At 34.8% G+C, this 14343-nt stretch overlaps 1 long non-coding RNA gene across 1 annotated transcript; it reads right to left on the bottom strand.

Moving 5' to 3' along the window:
- Positions 1-3836: 3836 nt before the first annotated feature.
- Positions 3837-11586, bottom strand: LOC128205028 (uncharacterized). The gene is made up of 6 exons (XR_008256156.1): positions 11173-11586; positions 10295-10438; positions 9103-9213; positions 8006-8083; positions 6903-7005; positions 3837-6021 (listed from the first exon to the last, which is right to left on the bottom strand). It is a non-coding gene; the product is annotated as an uncharacterized LOC128205028 (long non-coding RNA).
- Positions 11587-14343: the final 2757 nt, after the last annotated feature.

Raw genomic sequence — 14343 nt, 5'->3', positions numbered from 1 at the left:
ACCCCGCCCTTTTCAAAAAAGGGGGTAATTCATAACTAAATAAAATAACAAATAAAACTCCGAAAAAAAGCATAAAAGAAACAGAATATTTCTTTATTTCAGTGTAAGATCGTATTTAATTTCACTCGTAATCATAAAAAAGCTACATTTTTACTCGTGGCTTCGCCACTCGTGAAAATATGCTTTTCTATGACACTCGTGAAATAAAATACGATCTTACACTGAAATAAACAAATATCCTCTATTCATTTTTCATCTAAAATCTAAGAGGAAAATCTTATACTTCCTCTTGAGTTCGGGATATGTAACTATGTCAACAATCTATATTAGTACTCACAAATCAAAGAACTCTTATCATTGTACTAAAAGGAGACATACAAAATCTCCCTGGATACACCTCCATCGTTTCCTTAGAAAAAATAATATATTTTACATATTTGAATGTTATATCTACATTATTTCAATTGGAATAAACTCAATTCATATCACACTTTAATATTCTTCTAAAAGTAGAAAATTTTGTATTATAGCATAAGGAGATTTAGTTCGAGTGGATTTAAACACACAATCCGCTCTGACTCCTTCGCGATGAGACTGATACTGTTCATTATATGCAGTGTAATGATTATTCAAGGAAATACAATAGTTCCACATATATATATAAATATATATATATATATATATATATATATACATATATATATATATATATATATATATATATATATATATATATATATATATATATATATATATATATATATATATATATATCTACTTAGGGCATTAAGGAGACCGTATGTATTTTACGGCATTAAGGAGACAATTTGTATATTTTTTGTTTTATACTTTATTTTGCTTTTTTGTTGATAATTTAGTATTGAAATGATCATTTATTATGTGTACAAGATTTAGGCTTCTTAAATTAATTAACAAAAAATATACGTAATTTGCGGTCTCCTTAATAATTTGTAAGTATGTTGCAGGTTTTAAGGGGACAGGTATATATGTCGAAGGGTTTATGGAGACCAGTGTATATATTATATTATTTTTGAGGCATTAAGGGGACCATCCATATTTTATGGCATTAGGGGGACAAATTATATATATCTTACTTTTGACAGTGAAGGCTCCCGTAACCTTAAGAGACAACTTTGTAATAGTATTTTTATATAATTGTGTGTAATAAATCCACAAACAATGACCGGTCGAAACGGGAGGACTGCAAATTTCATAGGATATTCATCGGAAATCTTTTACAGACCATCTCATTCATTAAATGAAATTCAGCTTCAGTCACTTGGTATGTGTACCGTTTGATAAACAAAAAATATAATGGCCAGGGGCGGATCCAGGAATTGTCGTTAGAAGGGGGCGTTACTAAGGGGCGTTTGCAGGAGGATTGAGGGTTACTTAGTCAAGAAATTTTTAACAATTTGTAGTCGGAAATGATGCATTATGTGCGTATTTATTTTTTTCTCACATATTGACACAAAAAGTAAACTTGGACGATTTTAAAGACGATTGCGCCCCCTTCTCAATCCGCTAGTGAATGGTGACTTAATATTTGATATATTATGGTTAAATAGAACTTTCAGTTGAATTATATAGAAACTGTAAATGCTAAATACAAGTTCTGTGCTTGTAAAAACAATAAAAGTTTCGTCTGCACAGGAATGTGTCTGTTAACGCTTGAACAGTTAGCTCATGATAAAAGAACATTGTTCATTGGGTTCATTGTGACCCATGGAAGTTTTATTTATTAAATTCCAACTTCCCCTTAAATTTTACTTGCCTAAACTTTAACCGAAGTCAATCAGGGGCCATAACTTGTATTATGGAGTTATGTAACCTCATTGGCTGATGGTCCTGAACAATTGTGTGAAGTGTTAAGTCAATTGAATGAAGGGTATAGAACGCCTTAACCAATAGGCTACGGAGACGGTTTTAATGCATGTACTCAATTGCAGATTCAGGGGGGGGGGGGGTGATGGGGGGTAGGGGGGGGGATCGGTCCCAGCGCGCGCGCCGTCCCCCACCCCTTTGAATCGTCCGTTTATAATACGTTCTCAGTCAATATCGGGAAAAAATACAATATTAAGATAAAAATGCACTATTTCGGACTATAAATTAGGGGAGTCTAACCCCCACCCCGGTCCAACATTTTAAGCCATTCAATTTCTGTTCTGAGGGAGGGGCGGATGTGGAAAGATTAAGCCCATGAGTTTCACGTACCCCTTCTTAAGTCAATTCCTGGATCTGCCACTGATATCTGTAATCAGATTTGTTGTTTCATAATGTTATAGTTCCTTTAAACAGTTTAAACCTTTTATGGCATCAAAATAAACAGACGCATGTTCAGTAAAAACATACTCTGTATACAACGTTCTCGTACTCCAGAGCGATGATGCTATGCATTATATTTATCACCATCTGACTGCCAAAACTTTTCCGTTTAAAGAGACTCTCTCATGTTTTGGCACCAAACATATTTTTCCTTGTAATGCATCTGAAAACACTTACATGTATATTTATTTTACTCCTTGGTACTGAAATTGCAGAAATAATAGTAACCAGGTTGATTTTATTTTATACTTCAATTGCATTTTACAGTAAAGTATTAAAAATTAATCTTGTTCAAGTTGGGAGCAAGCACATGGGGGTGCAGATAACACATAGAATAAAAAACGGATCGCTTATCCACTCGCCCACAGGGACTCATACTAAGGTGTTGAATATTTTAACCTTAATGGAAGCTATTGATTTATCACGTGATTATGTCAATCAACTGATTGTGCAACAGCCTTTTGTTGAATCGGGTTAGTAACGCATTTCAAAATTTTGGACTTCAAAGACTATATTTTAGCACATATCAACATTTATTGAAGGGTTTCAGCCATCAATAGCTTGGCTTTAACACTTCGTTTGATTCGCCATACTTTATTTCGTAATAACAATCTATAAAATCCAAGTAAAAGATGCATTTTCAAAACATTCGCTTATATTCACTCAAAAACTCATGTTCGAAAGATTTAAAAAAGTATGTCATAATCATATCCTCTTTAGCGGCTGAGTTTCTTAATATTTAAATCTCTTATAAATTTGCCAAATAAAATTCAACATGGGTAAACAATTATAACAAATAACGTATTTTATGTATTGCAACATATTTATAAAAAGATAAAGTCAATTGAATCAAATGAACATTTTCAATGTACTTTCTTTCTCGCGGAAAGTGGACATTTCATCTTACTCCAACAAGTGTGGGGTATGGTTGATTCTCTTCGTGACTGAAATCAACTTTTTAAACACTTGGTGCATTTCAAATCTAGTCCATATAAACAGCCCCTTCAGATTCTTTGACGATTGCATTTCCATGGGAGATCACTGCGTATGATAAACATACAAGTGTTGTTTAGCCACACTGTGGTTTCAATTATGTCAGGGGCGTAGCTACCCCTCTATTCATGTGAATTCATAAATGTGCTGCGGGGTTCAGGGGCGTGCCCCCTCAGAAAATTTTGAAAACCATGGAGCAATCTAGTGCATTCTGGGCGTTCCGATGTGCATTATTTAGTACTGGAAAATAACCTATTTTAGATTCATGTAGTCAAGTTCGCATACTGCAACTTTGGTTGATTTTTTTTGTCAGAATCATGTGGATTCAGCAGCGTATTCACGTATAGGCGGCTACACGCCTGTATGATGTGCATATGAATGTATAATTTGGTTTAAATGATGCATCCTTAATGTAACACCTCCTTGCTGCTACACCAACAGAAATTTCATGGGATGTTAATAGTAAAAAAACTAGCACTGACGTTCCCATTTTTGTCTGAGTCAATTAAATAATAGATAACAAATTACAAGATAAACAAATTTGTTTTGACTTCTTTAATGAATTATATAAAAACATTGTACAAAGATATCATGACACTTTTAAACAATAAGTATGGTTGTCAATTAAACAGTATGCTAGCTTTAAAGATTTAGGCAAACCATTGGAATTTTACAGCGGTCTTAAAAGGTGTATTTAAAGCTGCAATCCCACCGATTGATCGTTTTGACTACCGGTACTCTTTTATTGTTTGTCTATGAATGGAGTATTTTTTGCAGAAATGTCTAGACCCAATTTTAAGTGATATAAGACTGCTGAAAAAAGATCAGATTGCAGTTCATCATATTTATGTTAAAAAAATGATGTTTTATGACTAAAAGCATTACGAACAATGACTAAAAGCATTACGAACAATTTAATGTAAATGAACTTTTAATGTAAATGAACTTTTTGGCAGTTTTACCAAACATTTTTGATTGGTTCTATTGTGAATTATCTAATATGACTGAATTAAAGGAATGATAACCAAATCAGCCGATTTTGAGACAATTTTGTGTCTAAACTGACAATCTGTAAGAGTGCAGCTTTAAGTGTTGATCTAAAGCTTCATATACACATTGTTATATTGTCAATAACTGTTTAAAAGGTCTCATGTACTAAATAAGATAATAATTTTCATAATATCTAAAATTGATTAAAATAAATAAAGTACCATTATACCTATTTCTTAATAGTGCCGTTTCTCATCTGACAATACCATTCAAAGCCATCATTTCAACTATGAATTTATTTTTAACTTTCAACTTTTCTATAGCATATGCAACAAAATATACCAAAAATACAAGCCATGAACAATATGATTGTTCAACTTGCATTATCTTTGACCTTTTGATATGACCATTTTCCAGTTTTGTCTATTTGTAAGTTGTGCCCTGAAGAATAAAGTATGACTGTATGAATCAAAAACAAGCAATAAAAACACTAAAAATATACCCCAATCCCTGTAATTTCTAATACAGTAGTAGAATCAAGCAATTAAACATTTAGAGCTGCACTCTCACAGATATACCGTTTCCACAACTTTTTTGTCTTGGAATGATTAAGTTTTTGCGTAATTATCTGCAAACCAATGATAAAAGATTGCTGACAAAAGATCAGATCGCAGATTTCATATTTCCGTTCGAAAATTAATGTTACTAACGGTTTAAGAAAAGTGCATAAAAAACATCAATGTTTTAACTTATATAGAAAAATCTGGGATTTAATTTTTCGCAAAAATTGGATGGTTCCAATCCAAGACATAAAATGAAAAAGGTTGTCACAACATCTAAAGTGTGAGAGTGCAGCTTTAACGTTTGAAAGTAACTCTGTTTGCCTCGTGCCCCTGAACAGAGTTTAATTATATTATATGCCCAGTGGGCTTGTCCCTGTATATTTGATTGTATGATTGCAGTAATGGATACTGGTCTAATTATCTTCTGACAATTTTTCACCAATATTAAAGAATGAGAAAACACATATTAAGCTCATATAACGCTGTACAATTTAATCTCAGTCATTAGGTTGAGAAAAATTCCCTAAAAATATTAATTGTGGAGACATATCTTATTTAAATACATACAGGAAATGGCGACATCATTTACCCTTTAGTATGAAAAAGGCAGTTTCCTGATATTTGAATAGCGGTTTTTCTTTAAGCATCTCAATTCATAGTATGTATCAAGTTTCAAAGGAAACCAAATCATTGTAACGATTGTTTTCAAAATAGATTCACACTCTTGATAAACTTCTTTTCCTAGTTTCAACTTTTGAGACTTTTTGATGAGCCTGCAGGTTCCCCCTCTTATGCAGTGGCTTCAAGCAATAAAGCTACCAGCTCAAGTTGCACAGCTGGTGAACAAGACTGCTGATAGTCGGCAAACTGCACACTTTATGCCATGATAAATCACGTCCATCGACTTCCAGAATGAAGAAATGACGCAGCACAGAATTGATTTCAATTGGACCTCTCTGTACTTTCATCACCTTGTTGTAGTCAAAGACTATGTCTTAGTGTGCAGTGCGGGATCTTGAGAAGCTTTCTGCCTGTCTGATGAAGTAAGTTTGGCAGAGTGTGACACTCCTATCTACTCATATGGCTAGACCCTGTGATCTATGTCTTCTTGTGTGTGCCCAACCATCACCTGAAGAGAATTTAGAGGAAGTTAGTGCTTGCTAACAAGTCAATGTGACAAAACAAGGTCTTTCATTTATGCCACCAAGAACTAGTATTCCAAGTTTCTTAACTCGTATGTTAACTCAAAGCAATTGAGCAGAAACTGTTTGGTAATTCATTTTAAGTCACTGCTTCCACTTATACTGCAAGTAATATTGAACGTGAACCGACTGACCCAAATGCAATTCTAAATAATTTTTATGTGCAGAAACCTTAATCCTATTGACACAAAAGTAATCCAATTGTATGTCTTCACAAAACATTCTACAACAATATTTGTCAATTTAACTCAAAGATTGAGTATTGTTTTTTAGTCAGACAAACACAGAGATGGCCCTATATCGCTCACTTGATTTGAGAAAGGATTCTAACTTAGTTATTGTTTGGACACTTACTGAACACTTTTGGTCTGACTTTATAATGCAGCTGGTGAAAATATTAAAAGTCCCTTAATAATGGGCTTACAAAAACATAAAAAAATGTATTTGTTTAAAAATTACAAAGGGCCATAACTCTTACAATATTTAAGTTTGTATTGAGCAGAATAAAAGGCTAAAATACAACCTTAAAACTATATTTACAAGTAAAACAAAAAAATCTACAAATATGTTTTTAGTATCTGGTTTTTGAGAGTGAATGATCAGAAGAAAACATCACACATTCACAATCATATTAAATAATTTAGTTTTTTTTAAATTATATTATATTTCAAAAACACTGCAAAAGACAAGACACTTACGTTTCAATTTCTTGATTTAATACAGTGATGATTATCAATTCTTATGAAGGGAGATGGGTCTTACACTCTAACCAGTGCAACTTGCATGTTCTTAGCTGCTCAATTATTACCTTTCTTAAAATTCTCCTCTTGATCTGAGCCACGCCAAAATGATGGGAGATGCTTTTGTTTTTCCATCAGAATGTATAGCACCTCTGTGTTTCTGTTTGTCTCCTGAAATAGTAAAAGTTTATTAATAATAATAACAATAATAATAATCAGTGACTTTTATTGAAATTATTTTCAACGATTGTGCCTTGCACATTTGGGAACAAAGTTGACTTCTGAGGAAAAGATTTTTCCATATAGACATATAGCAAAAAATAGCTCCGCACCCTGGAGCAATGTTTTTTATGAATCAATATCCAGTGAAGAAAATTCATACAGGGTATTGCAACATATTTTGCTTCAAATGAAGACTTTTAACAAAAATAACTTAACTAGCTCTTCATCATATTAAATAAATATTAACACAGTCTATGCCGCACACGGACCCCCGCATTTGATCTTTTACCAAAGTTTGATTGAGAGTTTAGTTTCACATCGACAAGTCTTTACAGGTCTATTAAAGCTGCACTCTCACAGATTGAACATTTTGAAAAAGGTTATATTTTTTATCTTGGAATGAACCAATGTATGCGAAAATGATGACAAAAAAATGTCTTTAAATTCCCGTCAAACATGTCCGAACCAAATTCAAACTATGGATAATCACTGTCATTCACGATGAAATTCAGCACTTCTTGCCCAGTATATATACCCTTACTTTAAGCAGAAGGCAAATTAAAACAAACAAATTTGTCCGAAATTTAATCAAACTTTAAATGGTAGTAGGATTGTCATTTGTTCACGTAATTTTCAAGAATCAGGAAGTGGGGAACATTATAAAGCCATTTAACGATACAAACAAGACGATTTTCTATTGAATGTACAATAGTAGTACCGGGGTAATATGCAAATAGTTATTATCTCAAGAAAAGGACATCAAGACCAGTTCATCTACCAGTAGCATCTGACAGTCAATAATGGTTCTGAGTTTAAAGAGCATAATTTCCATTTTAGTGTTAGTTTAATCATTATATATTTAACACCAGTTGTGAAGAAGGAGTTATCATTATATAAGATTATATTATCTGGCAGTGGTTGAAAATGTAAAGTGAGACCAGTTTTTTACCTGTTATTGAACAAACTGTTATGTTGGCAGGACTGTCCTCCTCAGCAATGCAAAGAACAGCAATGACTGGCTGGCACTCTGTAAAATGGCGATTAAAACATTTTGTCCAATTAAAACTGTCCCTTTCTAAACAATCCATCAGCAATATATATAAATGAGCTGCGCCATGTGGAAATGTATCTTGGGAAGTCTCCATTCCATTGCAATGATGTCATAAAGATGAGCAGAAGACATTACTTACTATGCAGTAAAAGTTCTTACTTTAACAGTAAAGATATCTTTTTCTGAGAAAATTTATCAAAGTGAGCTCTTTTATGTCATGTTTCTAAGTCTTGTACACATCTATGTTACATATATAAATAATAAACAGGAATAATATGAGGAGTTGTGTACACACTTATTCCTCCTTATGTACTGTGTAACTCAAGAAAAACAATCCATAATTCTAGTAAATCTCTAGAATTCCCTTACTTTTCTCGCTGTACAAAAATGAATGAGGAGTTGCAAACAAGCAGGGCCATAAAACTTTTGCTATTTAAACTGTACCGCAACAGCAATTTAAAGACAGTGATACTCATTGATGGAATAGGCACTTAGACAGCTACATTTTCTGAGAAATGGAGATCAGACTAAATTCTCCAGAGATAATTTATAGATTTATTTGAAATAAAAAACATGTTACAGTGTTTGTGGTAAACTTGTTACTTATCCCTAATTTAACACAATCATTACATTCAAAATGGTGATAAAATAAAAACAAATATACCATATTAAACACTGTTTACTATCACATCTGTACCCCCCCCCCCTTCTTACATACTTAAGCGGCTGTTACCAAAGTAAAGAATGAAAGGTCCACAAGGCCAATTATAAACCATGAACCATGAGAATCCTGTTTACTAATTTGATTTTAAATCACCCAAAAGGCTTTCTACACATAATGGTTCCTTAATTTAAATCTAGTCTCCAAAGGTGTCACAGTTGTGATTTCATTGAAAGACTTAAGATACGTTATTTAAAAAAATGACGAAAGGAAAGCTTAAACGCAGAAGTCTGGCCGGGTATATGAGCCTGGAAATAAATACGCAAAAGCTCACCATGCTGCTAAGGAGTCTTATATAATTCCCGGCCCCAGTTCAGCTGGAGATGTTGATTCCACACGGCCGGAAAACCGGCCTGGTGCACCCAAGCTTCACCATCGGCAGTATCTGCAAGAGGAGGGTGTAAATCTGGGAAAACGCATTTATAATCAATTTGCGAAAGTTCTTATCCGTCATAAGTAGTGAACATGTATGTGGCTTATAGAACATCTGAAATTAAGTTTAATGATGATGATATGGTGGTGTTGGTGTTGGTGGTGCTGCTGCTGGTGGTGGTGCTGCTGATGATGATGAAAATAATAATAATAATAATAATAATAATAATAATAATAATAATAATAGTAATAATAATCCAGCTGAATGTAGGCTGAAAAATACATATCAATTCCCTTACCACGCTATGAAATGGCCTAGCGGCGTCAAGTTAGCAGCCTGGCGGCCTAGCCGCCTCATGTGACTAGCGGCCTAAAATTGTTTCCTATTCCAAAGCATTTTATATGCGTTCTTTTCTAAAACAATGATAAATTAAATGTCCTTTTCATAAATCAACAACCTTTAGCGAATATCAGCATTTCCCCCTTTCCCTGGGCTTCTGGATTGAGTTTTGGGGATTTTTAGGCCGCCAGGCCACCAGGCCGCCAAGTTCACGCCGCAAGACCGCTCAAGCGTGATGTATTTTGCATATAGGAAAACAATTATTTTAGCATTGATTTAGAAGAAAACTCATATAAAAATGCTCTGAAGTAGAAAACAATTTAAGGCCGCTAATGTACGACTACAGTGTATGAACATGTACTTCAATGGATTATCCCGGTCTCTTAAATATTGTCTGGGAACGAGCATTGTTCCAAATATTTGATATATTTCATCTTTTCTACTTGCCATGTACTTTTTTCACATACACTCATTCAATTCCTATTCACAACCAATCCTCGAGGGCGGTTCAAGTGGCCTAGCCGAGCACTCACAAATGTCCCACTCACGCAAAACACTTGAGTCTCACTCACACCTGTGAATACAGATATACCTTTCACTCGAAAATATCTCGACCGTTATGTGATTACAGAGGATTAACTCATTGAGTGTGAGTGAGAGTGATTGTTCTGAATTCGGCCCTATGTTTTGTTCAAATGAAGTATAAACTTACAGTGAGTACAGAGATATCTTGAAGTCCAGATTTATCGCTTACCTGATGTTCGTAGGGCTACAATTGAGAGCTTTTCTGTAATTTGCAGGAACTGTCCCCATGAGCCTATTGTCTGTTAGGGGAATTGTGGCTTAGGTGATTGGTGGTACCACTCTGCATTTCTTATCCACACAAAACACAGTGTATCTGAAAATGACAGAGAATGGCCATGCACATGAAAGCTATGCTAGAAATACGCCGTTATGAGTGTATCAGATGACATTTCCACACAGAAATTGTGAGGCCTCCAATACAGCAGTACTGACATCATTGACAAAAACATATATATCTGTCATGGAGCTATGCTGGTTCTGTGGCGTCAAAACCACTGCAACTGGGCAATTCACTAGAAACATCTTTTCAGAAAAAAGAAACAACCAATACTGGGTAGCCTTTGTCACCCAGTGAACACCCAGAGCATCTAGTTACTTTGAGCATCTATTTACTTAGAAGTAGCCACATTAAGATCTCAAATTAACAAAAAAGTGTATCCGTAAGCTTTCAAATACTGAACGAAGTGCAACTTTGAGGGGGGCTGCGAGCAAATATTGTCAAGGGCAGAAATCTCGCAGAAGTTTGAAAAAGATTATGCAAAGCTCTAGCTTGATGATTTTGGCCCAATTTCAAATTGTTACTCAGTAACACGGCGGCGTAAATTTAATCTAACATCAATATAGTTACACAGGAAAATAAGAAATAGCTTTAAACTCTCTAACATTCATGGCAGAGTGTCTGATGACGGTCCAGTATGCCAACCAGGACGGAGAATATGTGAAACATGCACATACACACCTTTACAGCCCAACATTTGGTTATGGTTTCACAGTTATTCATTTACACAAACTCACAATCAATCAATCAATCAATCAATGCACACCCACCTGGAAATGTACGACATCCTTTGGAAGAGATGAATCTTGCAGTCTGGTAGACGGTTGCTGACTTAACTTTATTGTCCCAAGCAGCAACTGCAATTAGATAAACATGTTGATGTTCGCACTAAAACAAAGCTTAGTATTGAGTAAAATTAAACATGCAGCCTGTTGGCTGGGGTAACATATCTAAATCCCCAAATGGATGATCTGATCCCAGCCAACAGATCAGCGAAACACGAATTGTATTGCGTGTCCAAGGGGGGGGGGGGGGTCCCAAGGATATCTTGACGCAACTTACCATAGCCGCCTTGCGTTTTTGTTCACACACACAGTTCATTCTCAGTTTGCATGTTGTGTACTGAAAAGTTCCAGCTTTCCATGACACTCGCAATAAACCTATCCATGAATTAAAACAAATTAACAAATAACTACCAGATTATTATGGAAATATAAATGTCATTTTTTACTTGATTGATAAATACAACTTATATTGCAATCAAACTTAATTTAATGCTTGTTTAGTATGTTTGATAGTTTAATTAAAGCACCGCTCTAATTGATTTAATCATAGAAGTCTTTAGATAAAACAACCCTTCAAAATGATCACTAAAAAAACGTTTCTAGTTCTTTATTTTCTGCAACAAACAAATAAATGTTTTAATCAATTTTCTTTTCACAAGTTTGATTATCGTTTGATTATCGCGCGACAGTCAATCCACAGCGCAATCATCATTATCGATTATCGTGTTAACATAACATCACAGGTGTAATATTTAATGACGTACCGGCTGTCAAAACAAAGTGACACGTGATTCGCGAATTCCTAATACACAGAATTATTTTGACACGTAATTTTACTCAAAAATACATCGCGATCAGTCTTAAATTATTGTTTATAAGTAAGCAAAATGTAAGAAAATAATTAACATATTTTGGTAGTATAACAAATCATTTCTAATTTAGCATGATATATATATATATATCTAATAACTATTGAGTAACATAAATTATTGGCTTGTTACTAGTGAGAATTTGAGTAATGTCTTTCAATTGGTGTCTTGGTTGCTGTGCCATATACATCCAGGTTCGAACAATACACTTAACGAGGTGCTAAGTGTACTATTTATCACCTTGTTAAATGGTGGTTACCATATGAGCAATTGATTTCTTGACGGTTACGAATTGACTGACAAAATGGTTACGAAATAACCAAGATTCAGCAGTTACGAAATGGTTAAGGTTACGAAATGACCAGATCCCTGTCAAATGCCCCTGGGGACATCCTAGGTTAGGCCCATTCCCTGTTTTCAGCGCAAAAACAATAACACTGCATTCACTCAGCACTGCCGGTCCACCTGGAACGTAAAAACATGGCCCATTTCCCCTGCTATCCCTGGTATAAACAAGACCTGCCTGGGGGCAATTGACTGGTGCATAACTGTGGCAGAATAAGGGAAATATTTTATTGTTGCATTTATTATCAAATATGAGAATTTAAGACACATGCAAAGAGCCACAATACAAATTGGTGATAGTGTTCGTTCTGTTCTGCTATTTAAAGCTGGTGAGAATGACTAATGACATGACATTGACAAACAAAATGTAGGGTCGGTGGAATTACCGAAAATCCGAAAATCCCCGTAAATACCGAAAATCCCCGTAAATACCGAAAATCCCTTCCATTCTCTGAGGTATATAGCGTTTTCTTTAATATGCCCGGATTTACTGCATTATTGTGTTCGAATGTTGTATGCCGTAATTGTTGGAGGTTGGAGAGGGGTGGGGAAGCCTGGGGAGGGTGGGGGTCGTGGTGACTAAAACCCGGGACCCCCTTTCATTTTACATCGAGTGTGCGAGGTGGTTTGTACGCCGGGAGTAATTACTTATTATTAGTGTCATCGCTTGTATGCCATAGTTGGTTGTAGAGAGGGGAAGGGGAGTCGGTGGAGGGGTGTTGGGGTGACTTAAACGTAATCAAAACCAACCAAAAGACACTTAAATGTGCGATCTGATAAGACAGCAGACGGTAATAAAGATACACAGAAGTTGTGTACTTTACATGGGCTGGAGTTATTATGTTATCGTAGATATTGATATTTAATGTTTTAACTTCAAACCAGTAATTCAATTGATATCACATTATATTTTTTTATTGATTTTCTGATTTTTAATATGTCGCACATTGATTGTTTAATAGCTTTTGTATTGATATTGCTTGTAATTAGTTATCAGTTTATGTTGTTGAAAGCGGTTTTGTATATAGAAATGGTGCTGTATAAGTTAATCGATAAATAATAATAAATTGTGTATTGTGAACAAGTTGTGTGTCGAGAAAGGTGAATAACTGGTATCAAGCGGGAGTTGATTATACAATTGTCCTTATGTGTATCATAAGGAATTGTATGTGTCTCAACTGTTATGTGGAATCGCTTTGTAATTTTCATTGCACAATCTCGCGAAGAAATAAATGCAAATTGTACAATTTCACTTAAATACCATCACTGCACCTAAATACGAATCATCAACATCATATTAACATTGGTCATGATAGGAAAGTGTTATTAATGAATAAAGGCATAATCTAATATTTTATATCGTAAAGCATACCGTTTAAATACTTACATGCAATACTCGTCTCAATATCGATATGGACATGTCATTGTGAGATATTGGTCCATGTCTGTTATCTATCAGTAATGACACCCCGCTGTGACAGATTCTTATCGTGCGGTCAGTACCTGGAACCATGCTGTCACTGATGACTATAATACCATGTGTATTGAACCCCAATCAATGGCGTTCTGGTTCAAAACGGAATGCTCCTGTGAACCAGAAATTAAATCTTGTATTTACACGGAGGTAACAAGTAAGAGTACGCGGTGTATGAGAGAAACATCGGAAGCCAGAATATTTATTTCTTAGTGTAATGCAGTTCAAGAGTACGTTGCACGTCAGTGTTTACGATATTAAAGAAATATAATATAATACACCACTGAGGGCCATATGACATAATAAGGACAGGCCATTTACCCATCGAAGGGGTATATGGACCGAGGCGTAAGCCGAGGTCTGTTCACCTTCGGGGGCTGAGTAGGCGGTTATTAAAATGCCATATGTCCCGAAGTGGTATATGATATGAAAGAGGATGATCTTAAGCGAAGTGATTTTGCTAATTTT

This window comes from Mya arenaria, chromosome 10 (assembly GCF_026914265.1).
Source record: "Mya arenaria isolate MELC-2E11 chromosome 10, ASM2691426v1".
Taxonomy (NCBI): domain Eukaryota; kingdom Metazoa; phylum Mollusca; class Bivalvia; order Myida; family Myidae; genus Mya; species Mya arenaria.
This window is presented reverse-complemented; position numbering and strand designations above follow the sequence as displayed.